Below are 14984 nucleotides of genomic sequence, written 5' to 3' on the forward strand. Positions count from 1 at the left end.
GTTCCTCTAATAGCTGCTCAGGGAGCAGCTGCCCTCTCCTCAGCTATACAGATTTCCATCCCAACAATAAAATCACAGCTGTGAAGGACAGCAACTTCTTGATTTTTGCAGAGCATGTGGAGGAAAAAGATGTGCTATGAGGAAAGGAAACCTGATGGAAGTGGGCCAGAGGGCAACTGGCAGTCCTGTGTGTTCAAGCCCAATTTGCTGTGCTTGCAGGGAGTGGAGGATGGAATTTGGACTTTGCATACACCAATAATAACTTGAGCTGCCTTATCACGTACTCAAGTTAACATTTATCATTCTCATATTAGTCCTAAGTTACTTGCATGGTATCCAGTGCAATAAAAGATAAACCTGGGCTTTACTTGTTAAATACCTGGACTTCAATAAGGCCTTTGACATGAAATCCCATCTGATATTCTCTTAAGTAAATTGGAGAAACATGGGCTGGAGGGTTAGATACCCCAGATAGTAATTCTCTATGATTGATTGAATAAATGAATTCAAGGTGCAACTAGTAATGGATCAAGGTCAGACAGACAAGAGGTCTCTAGTGATGTTCTGTTCTGGGGTACAGCTGTATGTAGCATTTTTATTAGTGGCTTGGATGCGGAGATGAAGCAGCCTGATCAAATTTGCAAAAGAGACAAACCTGGGAGGAGTTGCGAGCATTTTAGAGAACAGACTTAAAGTCCAGAGGGGGCTGGACAAATTAGAGAACCAAGAGATCAACAAGACAATGGAAAGCAACAAAGAGAAACACAAGGTGCTACACATGAAGAAAAAACCAAAGCACAAATACAGTACAGGGAAAATGGCTTGGCAGTAATACTTCTGAGAAAGATCTGGGGGTTACAGTGACTAAATGAAACACAAGTCAACAGCTTGATGAGGTAGGAAAGCAAATGCCAGTATGCAATGTATTGAAAGAAGCATTGTGTTCAAGACATGGAATGTGATAGTATTACTCTACTCGGTGCTGGTATGGCTTCAGCTGGACTGCAGTGTCTAGTTTGGGGCATCATATTTTAAGAACGATGTGGAGAAACCAGAGTGGCCTATAGCAAAGTGGCAAAGATGATAAAGGGGTAGACGACAAGCTCAACTAGGTATGTTTAATCTGCAGAAAAAGATTAAGAAACAAGTTCCCACAGCGTTGCCAATAAGCCACTTCAATGCAGCCCATGGCCTGGTAATACTTTTTTGGAACAGTTACCAGGGGGTTGCAAAGTGTAGCCCGCAAGCCAAATGCAGCTCCTTTGACGTGTCGCACCACCCAAGACGTCCCTCTGGGATGGAACTTTAGGAATCCCTGGATTAAGGGGTGACGTGATCGTAGCTTTTAAATATTTGAAAGGCTGCCATAGGAGGGAGAGAACTATTCCCTTTTGGCACGGAAGCCTGGACACCAGACATTAAGTTTAAATTGCAGCAAAGGAGATTTAGATCAAATTTCAGGGAAAATATTTCCAGTGGTAAACACAGTAAAACCATGGGTGACTGGTGCCTCCTGAGACGGGGGGGGCACAGTTTTTGGGCAGCAGTGTCGGTGGTGGGGTGGCGAGTGGTGACCGCCCACAAAGGCCAGCATCGGAGTCAGCAGCAACCGGTCTCAGGGTGGGGCACGTGCCCCCGCTTCCCATCACCTATGAGTAAGACAGTAGAATAAGCTGCCTAGAAGAGTTGTAGGATCTTCTTCACTGGAGATTTTCAAAAGGAAACTGGCCAGGCATGTTTGGGATGCTTATAGGAACAGTGCATTCTGCATCTGTGCAGAGTATTGGGCAAGACAGTATTTGAACTGCCTTTCAACCCTGTGGTTCTGTGAAACTGTCCAAAGGATGTAGTTTCATTGGTGGTTTTCTCTAGGGACAGAAGTAACACATAAACTGGTTGAAGTGAGCAGAAACTGGCTTCAGTCTATAACAGAACATGGTTCAGTGCACATAAACTAGTTTCAAAATGGCCGAAACCAGTTTGAGATAAACCTGGTTGAATTTGGTACTAGACTTAACTGATTTGGGTGAAACCGGTTTATAGAACTTCTTTCCCAGACCCCTTCCTGATTTAAGTTAAACCAGAGTCCCCCAGCATCCCAGCATGCTCTGCAGTCCGGGACTGGGGTGTGCTGTCTACTCCAGGGGAGCAGGGTGGCCCCACCCCTCTGCTCCCTAGCTGGAGCAGGGGCGGGGGCATGGCCAGATGCCAGCCCTCCCACCCATCCCACCAGCACAGACCCTAGCTGGGGTCTGCCAGGCAGGGGCACAGCAGCCCCTGCCAGGCATTTCTCCACTCACTGCTCCAGGGGTGGGGGCTTGGCCAGCCCCCACAGCAGCATGAAGCAAACGGAGATGGGGGTTTAATTCCCACTCTGTCCCCTGTCCCAGTGGCATGGACCCCAGTCAGGGTCTGCCTGGCCAGGGTGCAGCAGCCTGTGTCAGGGTCCCCCCCTCCCCCTGCTGCTGGCATGTCCCCCTAAGGCAAAGGGGGCAGGGAGGAAATTTATTCCCCCTTCCACCCCCTCTGCCCCGGGGGACCACCGCTGGGGTATGCCAGCCCTGGCTGCTGCCTTCTCCAATCACTCCCTGCACCGGGCGAGCAGTGGAATAAGACCCTCCCTGTCCCCTTCACCAGATGCCAGAGGGAGGGGGAAAATAAACCCCCACCCTGCCCTCTTTGCCTAAGGGGGCCATGCTGGCCAGCCTCTGGCCATGCCCCTGCCTCTGGGGTGGCAAGGGGGGAGTGACCCTGACAGGGCAGCAGCCCCTGTGATGATATCCCAGGAGCACGAGCCTCTTCCCAGCAGGGTCTGCGCTATGGGCAGGAGCAGGGTGGGCAGAGCTGCTGCAGACTGCACAGGGCAAGCAGTGGCACCAGGACTCAGAGGGGTGGCCACAGCCCCCCAAATCCCCGTTAGCATGCCCCTGCTTGCGGCAGCTCTGCCTGCCCTGTTCATGCCCACAGTGCAGCCCCACCCCGGGAAGAGGCTCACGCTCCTGGGACACCATCACAGGGACTGCTGCCCGGTCAGGGTCACTCCCCCCTTGCCACCCCAGAGGCAGGGGCATGGCCAGAGGCTGGCCGGCATGGCCTCCTTAGGCAAAGGGGGCAGGGAGGGGGTTTATTTCCCCCCTTCCTCCATCGTCTGGTGAAGGGGACAGGGAGGGGGCTCATTTGCCGCTCACCCCATACAGAGAGCGAGCGGTGGAGGCAGCAGTCCCCCAGGGCAGAAGGAGTGAACAAACCCCCCTCCCTGCCCCTTCACCTCAGGGGGCCATGCCGGCCGGCTTTTAGCCATGCCCTCGCCCCAGCCGCTGCAGCAGTGGCCTGAGCCACCGCAGGTGTGTGCCTGCACTTCCTAAATCAAAAGGAAATGTCTAGGCACTTGCAAATCGGTTCAATCTACTCAGGTTAAACTAATCTGCAAAGATTGAATCAATTTAGGCTCCAGCTTTTTGAATGTCTGTCCCTAGCCCATATGTTTGGTGCACATCCATCTAAGTGTATTAGCATGCAACACTCATGATGCAGCTTGAAAAATACAATCACAGGCACGTTCCACTTGAGGAACATGCTGAATCGACAACCCGGGAAAGCCGAGTTCTCTGCTCACGTAGTAGATTCCTTACAGGCAACAGCGATGCATGATTCCCCTCTGCTATGATACCTCGGCTCAATCCCACTATGAAGCAAGGACCTCTCGGGATGTGAAGGTAGTTTGATCTTTGTACCCATTTGACCCTAATGACTGCTGAGAAGGTGGTGCTAATTGTGCTGGGAGTTTGTGTAGCACATGCTTGTCCACTGAGACTTCCAGAGCATTCAGTGATAACAATGTGGGACAGTACCAGTCTGGATTGGCTTAGGTCCAGCCCCTGAGCTTTGCATCTGTGATTAATTATTTTTTGACTTTTGCAGAACAAATAAAAAGTACAGAATGTAAAGTGACTCACAGCTTGTTTATCTTCCTCAAACCCAGCCATTTCACAGGAGCTCCCGCAGAAGGGCACATTTGTTCAAGGCTGCATGGACACAGGACAAGGCAATACTCCAGAGCGTGTCAGGGTGAGGGTTATGGCAATGAAAAAAGAGAAAATGTACATGAATAGGAAGAAGAATTAAGGGCAGAGGATTTGGATAGAAGATCTAGTGTTCTTCAAGCAACTTCAGCATTTATTTTATTCAAACATTTCCAGAAAAGAGAAATGTTTTCGAACTCATACACTTGATCTTTGCAGCAGTAAGCCATTCCTTCTTTGGCTGCTAACTAATATAGGTATAAATACACTGTTCTGGGTATAAACTTACTTCATCTTTTTTAAATCTTATGCTCAGCAATCATTGCAGCCCTCAATAGCCAGTCCTGGTGATGAAGTAGTATCCTGCAGTATAATTTTCAGTAGAAGTTTGACTGCTGAAGTCCATCAGTGTTTTAGTTCTCGCCTCTATCTGCCTGTTCCACACTCCTAGTCCACAAATATTCAGGTCCCTTTCTCTTTATTCCAGTGCCAACGTATGTCAGGGGACAAAGCCTTATCTTATGTAAGCACTGCGGCATCCCGTGTATTTAGAATACAAGAAAGTCATGTGTTGTAGCAAGTTTGGCAGAGACTTCCAGAAGTATTTTTAACATTATGTAACCTGCCCTGTCTCTAGGGCTCTCCCCAGGGCTGTGGTAAATCTACTTTCCACGCTTCAACAGTGAGCTCTAATGGAGCTCCTCTTTGCTCATAATGCCTGCACAAGCCTGGACTAGGGAGTTTAAGGAGTATTTCTAAGGTTCCCAGGAGCTTTGGCATCCCCCAGCGGTCCTACACTATCTGGGCAAAAATGATGACACTTGGAGAGTTTATGAATAGGATTATGTGACACCATTGCCTGAGAGCAGAGGATTGAGCATGATCCTGGAGTCCCTTCCAGTTCTATGTCTAATGACATGCGAGCACCACCACCCCTCTGAGGATAACAGTGCTGTAGGCTTAGGAAAGAGGTGCAGGCCCCACTGCTGACTAACTTGCGAATCCATTCACTACTCCTCAGCCAATTTTTCCAAATGACAGGTTTGTTTCCAAATTTCCAAGTCTAAGCTGCCCCATAGAAGTGCTTCTGCATGATGGTGAGGATGAAATAGGATAGCCCAGATCTTATATGCAGCCTCTATTATAGGAACTTTATCCTTCTCCATTGGAAAATAAGAGAGCGGCAGGGGGAATCAGCTTCATGTATAAGTCTTCAGTTTCTCCCTATAAAGATGCTAGGGTCCTAGACCCCATTTGAAATCTATGACATGAAAAACATAATTTTATAGGTCTGGGAGCTTAACTTGGTCTCTGCTAAATGATAAGCATAGGTGTTGACCGGGCCCATAGGAAGGCTTTAATAAAGCTATTAAAAATAAGAGGCATATCAAGATAAGCTTCTTGGGATATAGACAAAATATTCATTTTTACTGTGTTCATCCTCCACTCCCCCCAAAAGACCATTCTTTAAGAGAGTACAGTTTTACTTTAGTAGTTTGAAAATGTTTCTGGGTACATTTATACTTGAGTTTACCTGCAGAAATTGTACATGCCACAAGCCAACCAGGAGAGTGCCAGTAATTCAGTTTCACCCCAGTTCGGGTAATAACCAACTATCGATCCAAAGGTTTGAATTTGGGGGCTGGAATTCTGTTTCCTGCACTGGAGCTATATGTCAATGCATATCACATCAATACATGCTCTGTAGGGCCAACTCATATGCTTTAGATATTTGGGTGAACCCATGCAGCTATTGCCAAGGGATCAAGAGCCAATTGTAAATTATGGATACAACAGGCACCCTGCCCTGAAGGAGCTGCAGATATGTAAGGTATGTGTCAGTAGTCAGGGCAGCATAAATTGCTCCCAGCTGGCCCTGGGTACTTGAATGGGCCTGGCTGCCAGTGGGTAACACTACCCCCAGCTGGTCCCTGTTGCCTGCTTACAGCTGCAGCTCTTTCGTGCTCCACAGACTACTCAACAGGAGGGAAGTATCTCTTGTCTAACCCTGGGCTTCTGACTCCTTTTCAGATTCCTGCTTGCTTTTTCCTAGGTTCCTGTGTCCTGCTTGCTGGCTCCTAGATTTCTAATCCCTGGGTCTTGTCTGTTGGCTTTGAAACATCAAATCATAGAAAATGAGGGTTGGAAGAAACCTCAAGAGGTCACATCTACTCCAACCCCTGCTCAAAGCAGGACCAGCCCCAACTACATCATCCCAGGCAGTCTAGCCGAGCCTTAAAAACCTCCCAGGATGGAGATAACACCCCCTCTCTGGGTAACCTGTTCCAGTGCTTCACTACCCTCCTGGTGAGAGTTTTTCCTAAATAGCTAACCTAAACTTCCTCTGCTGCAGCTTGAACCCATTGCTCCTTGTTCTGTCATCTGCCACCACTGAGGACAGTCCAGCTCCATCCTCTTTTGAACGCCCTTCAGGTAGCTGAAGGCTGCTATTAAATCCCTTCTCAGTCTTCTCTTCTGCAGACTAAATAAGTCCAGTTCCATCAGCCTGTCATCAGAAGTCATGTGCCCCAGCCCCCAAAACAACAAGGCTTCATCCTTGTTCTTGGTTTCTGCCTGCCAATTTCTGACTCTTGCCCCCTAGCCCCTTTGCTCCCGACTTACCAGGTCCTGACTCCAGTCCAGACCCCTGTCTTCTTGACAGCTGGCTCCAGACTTGTGGTTTGGCAGTCGCCCATACCCCCGTCCCTGACAGCTCCAGCTGACTGCTCTAGACCCCCTGCACGGGCGGACCTAGGGCTTTGAAAAGCGGGGTGCAGATGGTGCGGTGTATTGTCGCATATAACATAACACACATTTTTCTCCAGGTTTTAAAAAAAGAAAAGAAACTAGAAGCTTTACTAGAGGCCTCGGGCTATATTATTCAGTTTAAGATCAAAGCGAAAACAAATATAATGTTATTGGCACGTGCATTTATTTTCTCTATCATATATTACATATTAAAAACAATACAACCAACTAGGTAAAATAATCAAAAGTTGTTATTTCTTTAGTCCTCTCATCATTGGAATTAAACGTACATCTCTTTCAGATTTGCAAGACAAAATCAAGAGTGTACGTGGTAGCCGTGTTGGTCTGAGACAAGAAGACGTATAAAAACCTAGAACTCTTGGTTCCAAAATGATACCTTTTATTAGACCAACGGGAAAACCGCAAGAAAACGGACAAGCAAGCTTTCTTGGGCATCTTGACAGTGCATCCAATGCTTCACTGAAAGTTATTTCCACACCTGAGTTAATGTTCACCTGAGTTAATGTTTCCACACCTGAGCTAATGTTTTTAGCTAGAGTTAAAAACAACCTTCAAGGCTATAAAGTAGGAGTTACGTTACCTGGAGCTGCTGCAGACAACAGAATTGTAAAAGAGGCTATCTTGATTAGTGGAACATTAAGACCAGTGATAAAGAAGAGATGGTTATTACCACCGATGGAGCGCAGGGTTTAGAAGGAATCAGGTAGATTACAACGAGCCATGAAATCAAGTGACTCCGATCAACGCTGCCTCAATAGAAATGCTGCTGCCTTTGCCGGTAGTTGGTTTTAAACGTCAGGTGGGCTAGGAATCACTGCAGTGCCCCCGCCTCTTCCCTCCCCATCTGCCCTTGGCCCCCTAGCTAGTCAGGATCCCTATTTCCTCTTCCTAACCTCCCTGACCCAGGGTGCCTGCCTATGTCTTGACCTCTCTCAATCTCCTGACCTGTCTGCTTCTGATCCCCTGATTCTTGACTCTAGTCTGGACCTTTGTTCCTGGCCTTGGCTACTAATCTCCTGCATTGTAAACTTGGGGGTAATGGTTCCCAACCAGGGTGCCCTGAGACCCTGTCAAGGGCTGAAGCCAGATGAAACTGCTCTGTACACCTCTGTTCCCAATAAGTGCTTGTGGTGCTGGACTGGGAAGCAGCTGTAGCAAGAGGGGCCGTCACCGTTAGGGAACACTGCTTACCACCGTCTTGTTTTCATTGTACTTTGGTTAATGGTCTTTGCTGGCAAGACTGCTTTGTTTTTACAACCTAGCTAAGAAACATAGCCCAAACATATGGATTGTAGTGAAACTATATCTAATATATTGGCTTCCATTAAAATCACTACCATTAATATTTTAAAGCTAAACTATGGTATAGTAATCACTGAGAAACAGGCTCGGGGCCTCTTGCGGAAGGCATGCTTCTGTGGCTTGGCCTATGCCCTTGGGAAAAGCCAATGGAGCCCAATACCTTCTGCAGTCTTGAGGCCAGAAGGGCTGCTAATATTTTGTATTCCTAGTAACGAGGGAAACTGGAACGTAGCATGGTGTCTTCTGGTTTAGGAACAACTGAAATGAGGGCTTCTCTCAGCAAAAGAGGAAGCAGCTTATTAACCACTTTTAAGTGTCTTGTCAGACAGGAATTCAAAGAAGTATTCATAAAACTTGGTCATTTTCCCGTTCATATTTTAAACTGCCTCGGGGATTGCGCCCCCGACTTGGGGAGCAACTTCGGCCTTGGCTGCAGTCCTGTGCAGCATTGTGATAGGTTTTTAGAAAACTTGATCCTCCTCTGAGATGGGATTGCTTAATTTGTCCTGATCTTTATACTTATTAAAGCACTGTCTTAGTGATGCTACAATATCACTTGCCGTGTCTACAGCGCGTGGTTATCAGTCATGACCCCGCTCTCAGCAGCCTTTGTCTTAGGCGCTATGCCGGCAGCTTGCCAGCTTTTTCACCCAGTTCCTGACATCCTAGGTTGCTTGTAACCTGCACTGAATTCTTATCTACAGCTGCCATTAGGAATCACAACAGATCTGATTTTGTGCTTACATTGTAAAAGAAAGCAAACACTTCCTCCCCCAGAGCCATTTTCCTGAAATTCCTCTTTGTTTTGCAGACCTGAAACTAACAGTTCTGCCCTCCCTCTGCATCTCCCACAACAGCAGGCTAAAAGAGCTTGAGGCTTCATTTTCCTCCAAGAGCAAGACAGTTTCTCTCTCAATAAACACTTTGAAACTGGGATGCAATGCAAGTGAAAGATCTACAGGGCTGTTCCTTACTCAGGTCATCTGTTGGGAGTTGCCCTCGTAAGGGCATGATCCGAAACAGCAGTTCTGCCAGCCGAGGAACCCACGCAGGAGTAACCAAGACTCTAGAGATCAGAAAGAAATGCAGAACCTGGACATATGCACTGGGGACAATTATGAATAGTCTCTCTATGCATTAGATGTACAAACCAGATATCCCCTAGTCCCTGATCTCCAATGAGCAATTCCAGCACTATTCTAGCATTGGTTGGTTCATGACCTCGAGGGCCGGATTTATGATTTATCATTGTTAAATATGTGTAAGGTACCTAGTGCATCGGTAGGTGAGTGCTGCTTAGTCTGAAAATGAAAGGCTCGAACATCTGTTTACTACTTCCTGAGCGATTCTGCAATTCTCCCGAAGACAATATATGGCCTCTCCTTATAATTTAGAAAGGGAAACAACAGCGATCTGAAATCTGGTCCATTGAAAAAAATGGGTTTACTGCCCCTGAGTTCCTCTGACAATTTCTTTTGTGTTACAACCACATTTACCTATTCTTGCTTTTCTCGCTCCTGTTGCTGTTTGAAAGATCCATGCAAACAAGTAGGAGAAACCGGAACGGATGTACTCAAAGTAATATATACATAGAAATATATAATTTCTTTCCATTAAAATTCTTATAATCTGCTATTACTTGCATGTTACCTTTATGTATGTAAAACAGTTTCAGACACAGTGATTTTAAATTGGGAGGGTCTCTTTTCCCATGTTTACTTATGCCATTTTCACATGGGTAATTTTCCAAAATATTCGCCTCATGGGGCTGATATTTTCCATGACTTGAAATGCTTAAAGGTGATGATGTTGTTCTTAAAAAATTGAGCAAAACATGTTTGGCTTTTTAGGCTTGGGATTATGAAAAGAAATACTTTATTTCCCCAGTTATACTTGAGTTCAAAAGATATTTATAGAAGGCATATAAACCCAGCCATCCTTGCAGGAGAGTGTTTCAAGCCACATAATAACAGGAGCAATGGTGGAGTAATGATTTATCACTAATTACTATTCGTCCAGTAACACCCAAATTATTAGCTTCTTCCTCATCTCAATCACTTCAGTAAAGGACAAATTTCAAATAATCATTGGAAACTGATTAAATTCTAGCATTGAGCGTGGGGATTTTTTTGTTTTTCCACTTTTTGCTTGTTAAGAGTAATAAAGAAATTACATTTTAAAAAATGACGTAGAAGCAATATTCTGATTGCAGTTAAAATCACAAAATATCATAAAGTATAGAAGATACAGATCTGATATCAATCCTAAACTCCCTAATCTGAATCAAAGCAGCCTTAGTTTCTCAAACCAGCATCACGTAAGTAAGCTCTTGATCTTGCAAACATTTATACACATGCTCATACTTACTCATGTAAACATTGCCATAGGCTCCGGCAGGATTACCCATTCAGCTGTGATTCAGTAACGTATTTGAGAATATGCCTAACTCTAGCCTCATGAGCATTCCCACGGATTCAGACAGGTACATGCATGAGCATCTATTCGAATCACCGCCTAAATACAGGTAGCAGTAGGCATCAGTCTGTCTTGCGAGACAATAGAATTACAGCAAGCGAGACATCAGCTTGCTGAACGGTAATCTTCGCCATAAAGATAAAATGAAGCTGGAGTGACCTCTCCAGAGCGCAAAAGCCTGGGCAGTGTATACGGAGACACAGAGCTGCCCACACACAGTGTCCCGCTCAACCTTGCTGGTTTAATCCAGAGAGAACCTCCTGTGGCCTAGCTGGTTCCACATGTGCAGGTTTCCCTCGCTTTATGCAGAACGTGCGTTCCTGGACAACAGCGCATAACTCGAATTTGTGTAAAGGGAACCCACTTGACAATGTAGCAAACAGGGATACGTTCCAAGACCTCGACTGTCCTGGCCCCCAGGCCCATTTCAACCACTTTTACAAGGCGATTTTGGTACTCACCAACAGCAGATAGCACACACCAGCACACGGCACTATCATAATGGGGATGCAACTACAGAAACGTGTGTCGCCGACAACGAGCGAGGAGCGCAGATCCATACCAGGGACTATATTTTGTCGTGCGTCACTCCCACAATGCCGCGCACAAAGCAGCTGCCTGCGGGCTTCCACCACACCGATCACGTCCGAGTGAATTTACTTTGCGTATAATGAATTTTTGGTATATAAAGGGTCATCGCATAAGAGCGAATTTGAACCTACAGACCCACATAAAGCAAGGGAAACCTGTACTGGCGCAGCCAAAAAATGTGTAAGTGTTAACAGGACTGGGCCTAAATCACTCAAGGGTCAGATCATATGGATCTTTTAGAGGGTAAATGGTTTATTGTTTGTTTGATCATGAGTTTCCTTAGCAAACCTACATGCAAGTGTAATTCTCTCATTCCATCCCATTCTTCTGGACAGTAAGGGAGAGAATTTGGGAGGGGGCAGGGGGCTTACAATTTTATGAGCTAGGAACAAACACTCTTAGGTCCGAACTCAGGAGGTAGAAAGGTCCGAGAGTCAATACATGCCAACAGTCTGAACACTACATTGTACCAGTATGACTTGCAGAATAAAATGCACATTGTCTGTTGGGTAAATCCCGTCATGTGATGAGCCTAAGACTGAAAGGGAAAAGAGGAAGTGTAAAATGCTATGACAAGATAATACACTATAATATAATATAATATAATATAATATAATATAATATATATGAATGTATTATCTTGTCAAAGCATATTATATATACATAATATATATATATATATACATATATATATATATATACACATACACACACACCCTATATATATATACAGACACACACACACATACATACAGACACACACACACACATATACAGACACACATATACATATATATATATATATATATATATGTGTGTGTGTGTGTGTGTATTAGCTCACCAACAACCAAAATAAAACCAAAAGAAGGAGTTTCTTACCAACCCTCTAAAATGTTACTACATCTTGCATAAGTACAGAGAAAAACATGCTGTTCAGAGTCTAGTGAAAGCACAATGTAAGAATTCACTGGATTATTTGAAAAAAAATACAGGTAAATTTGTTGTAAGTGATTAAGCAAACATTTCTGGAGGAAGGTGAACGTGTGAGAATTGACCAAAAATGTGTGAAATATAAAGTAACACTCTCAATGGGGAAGAAAACTGATTTTTTTTAAAAAACAAACCTTCAGGACAATGTAAAACAATGTATTTTTCAAAGTCATAATAAAATGGTTTTGGTAAAACTGCTGAGGGATGAGCTAAAATAAGAATATGTCTTGACAAACATGTTGCTCAGGAACGGAAAGGACGTAATGATGATTATTTAATACTAGACAGTAACAAGCAGCTCACCAGAATTTGCTACAGCTGTGGAAATAAAGGGAACCGGCCACGGTCTGTTCTCAGTTGCAATGCTGTAAGACCTCAACATACAAGTTATGGCGCATGTACAGTAATTTATGGCATCAAAACCTAAATCTGGAATCACTCCAGACATTTATGGATATAATTGAAATCAGAATTCAATAGTAAGGCCAGGACTTTTGATGACACAGTAAAAAAACGCAACTTCCTGGTTGTTTAAAAAAGTTTCTGGAGAAGAAAATAAAGCAACTGATAATTCTTCACAGAAAGGGGATACATAAATAGGATAAAACAAAGAGTATAAAACTTTATGGGTGAAGAGATTTTTGCTGACAGCACAAGTAGAGATATATATAATGACAAGCACGTTGGTGTCAGATAAGGATGTGTACTCTATCCAAGGTGAGAGTCTGCAAGCAAAATCAGCTGGGAGGGGACTGTGTGTCAGGGAATACAGCACACGCAGCAGGTATTGATGCGGAGGAGGGCACAACCAGGAGACACCTTGCGGCTCCCAAGAGAGGGGCTTGTTTATTTGATGTATGAGTCTTTCCTGCGGCTGCTTCTCACTTGTGGGATCTGCAAATCACCTCCAGGGCAGTGGGGCAGAAATGCGATGAGCTTTATTTATAATACATTTCATAGGATCCATAACCGGCTGTAGGAAAGGGTAATGCACATTTATGATCAAGCCTCGATGAATGAAAACAAGGCTGGAAAATGAAAAGCAGCGTTGCAACACTCCCTACAGCGTTTGCTATGTGCCCTAGAGATACAGACAAAGCTTTCAAACTTTTGTTTGAGCCTGCTCAAATCAATAGGATTCACGCTGACTTCAGCAGGGCAGGATCAAGCCTCATGTCCTCTCAAGAGCACAGAGACAGAAGCCCACAAAGACAGGGAATAAAAGCTGCCGCATACACCAAGTCTTTGCAGAAGTGAGGAGTGCTACCACAAAGTGATATTTTCTTTCAAGGCATTTTGATCGGAAAAATGAGCATGTGAGGGATGACTCACTAGATTTCGTTCAAAGCTACATCAGCATAAAATGTAACTTCAGCATAAAATGTGTTGCACGGGACTTCGGCGCATGCAGGCTGCTTTAAAAATGGTGGATGCAGTCTAAGGCTTTCCCCCCGTCAAAGGGCGAATGCGTGTCCTGTTCACTACCGATCAAACTGCACCGCCTACGGAAAACCACATAACTTAGATCGATTCCAGCTCGGGCTTTTTGGACGTTTGGCCCTGGCCCTGGGGGCTGCAGAGAATGCCTACATACTTTTCTTCCCATCCGGGAAGAGCACACACCAACTGCTGAAATGTCCTTAGCCTGACGAAGGGTTTTTGAACTCGAAAGCTTGCTTAATAACTATTCTCCAACTATTTGGGTTGGTCTAATAAAAGATATCAAATTCACCCAAGGAACCTTGTCTGCCTACATCCTGAAGGGGTTTCGATAGTGGAGTCAGTCCTCCACAGCCTTGTCACCGCTGAAGGTCTGCTTCGGTTCCAGCCGTCAGTGACCAGCTGCAGAAAGAGCCCCCGGCACAAGGAGGCCAATCCATTAAACATGCAATTAGTAAAAGTGTGGCTCCTCTTGGGTTGCAACCAGAGCAAACTGAACCAGCGCAGCTTGCATCTGCTTGTTTCCACCAGGGCTTTGGCAACCAGTCCCTGAGAGCCTTGGTGCAGAAGGCAGGGTAGAAGTGCACCTTCTAGACTAAATCTGAGGCATCTCTTACAGCACTGCATCCGCTTTCCTAAGCAGCAGGTTTACTTTGTCAGATGATCCCGTCATATAAACCCACTGCTTCGGAAGGTTTCGGCTGTGCCATCTGATTTAGACCATGAAGTCACGTCCGCACACGTGTGGATGTTTGGTTCCCCGGGGACAACTAGCAGAGGGACACCTTGTGCCACTACTAGTTGTCCCTGTGCCACCTACCCTCTGGCACGCAGCAGGTTACCCCAGGTGGGGTCAGATTTGGGGTCAGGGAGGAATTTTACCCCCATCAGATTGGCAGACTGGGGGGTGCCTTCTTCTGCAGCTTCTACCCCACATCTTTTCTATTAGCAGCCTTTCCTAGCAGCAGGCCGCGGGCCGCCGCAGCCTCCCTGGGCCAGCTCGGGGCATTAGGCCCAGTCGCAGACACCCCCTCAGCCTGACAAAGGGTATCGATACCCAAAAGCGTGCTAAGATGAACTTTTCCAACTATTTGAGTTGGCCTAATAAAAGATATCAGATTTTTTTTTTTTTAATTTGTATCCAAATGAGCCCAAACTAATGCCAAACGCGAGAGTGCAGAACTGTAAGTGGTCTTACTACCAGCAAACATCCCCCACCGCACCTAGGGCTTCAGGACTTTCCAAGTCCTTTGGCGGGCATCCTAGGTTTGGGCCCGACCCTTGGGCTCGGATGCTCCCAGGTTTTGCTTGCCATCAAGTGTGGGTTTCTATCGGGCTGGGCTGCATCTCCTCCTCCTCCTGCTGCTGCTGCTGCCGGGGCGGACCCAGCCCGCA

At 45.7% G+C, this 14984-nt stretch overlaps 1 long non-coding RNA gene across 1 annotated transcript; it reads right to left on the minus strand.

Annotated features, from left to right (window-relative positions):
• Positions 1-1010: 1010 nt before the first annotated feature.
• On the minus strand, positions 1011-7428 carry LOC106721845. The gene is made up of 3 exons (XR_001357547.2): positions 7372-7428; positions 3957-4025; positions 1011-1649 (listed from the first exon to the last, which is right to left on the minus strand). It is a non-coding gene; the product is annotated as an uncharacterized LOC106721845 (long non-coding RNA).
• Between the last annotated feature and the right edge of the window lie 7556 nt (positions 7429-14984).

Source organism: Alligator sinensis, unplaced genomic scaffold, assembly GCF_000455745.1.
Source record: "Alligator sinensis unplaced genomic scaffold, ASM45574v1 scaffold4_1, whole genome shotgun sequence".
Classification (NCBI taxonomy): domain Eukaryota; kingdom Metazoa; phylum Chordata; order Crocodylia; family Alligatoridae; genus Alligator; species Alligator sinensis.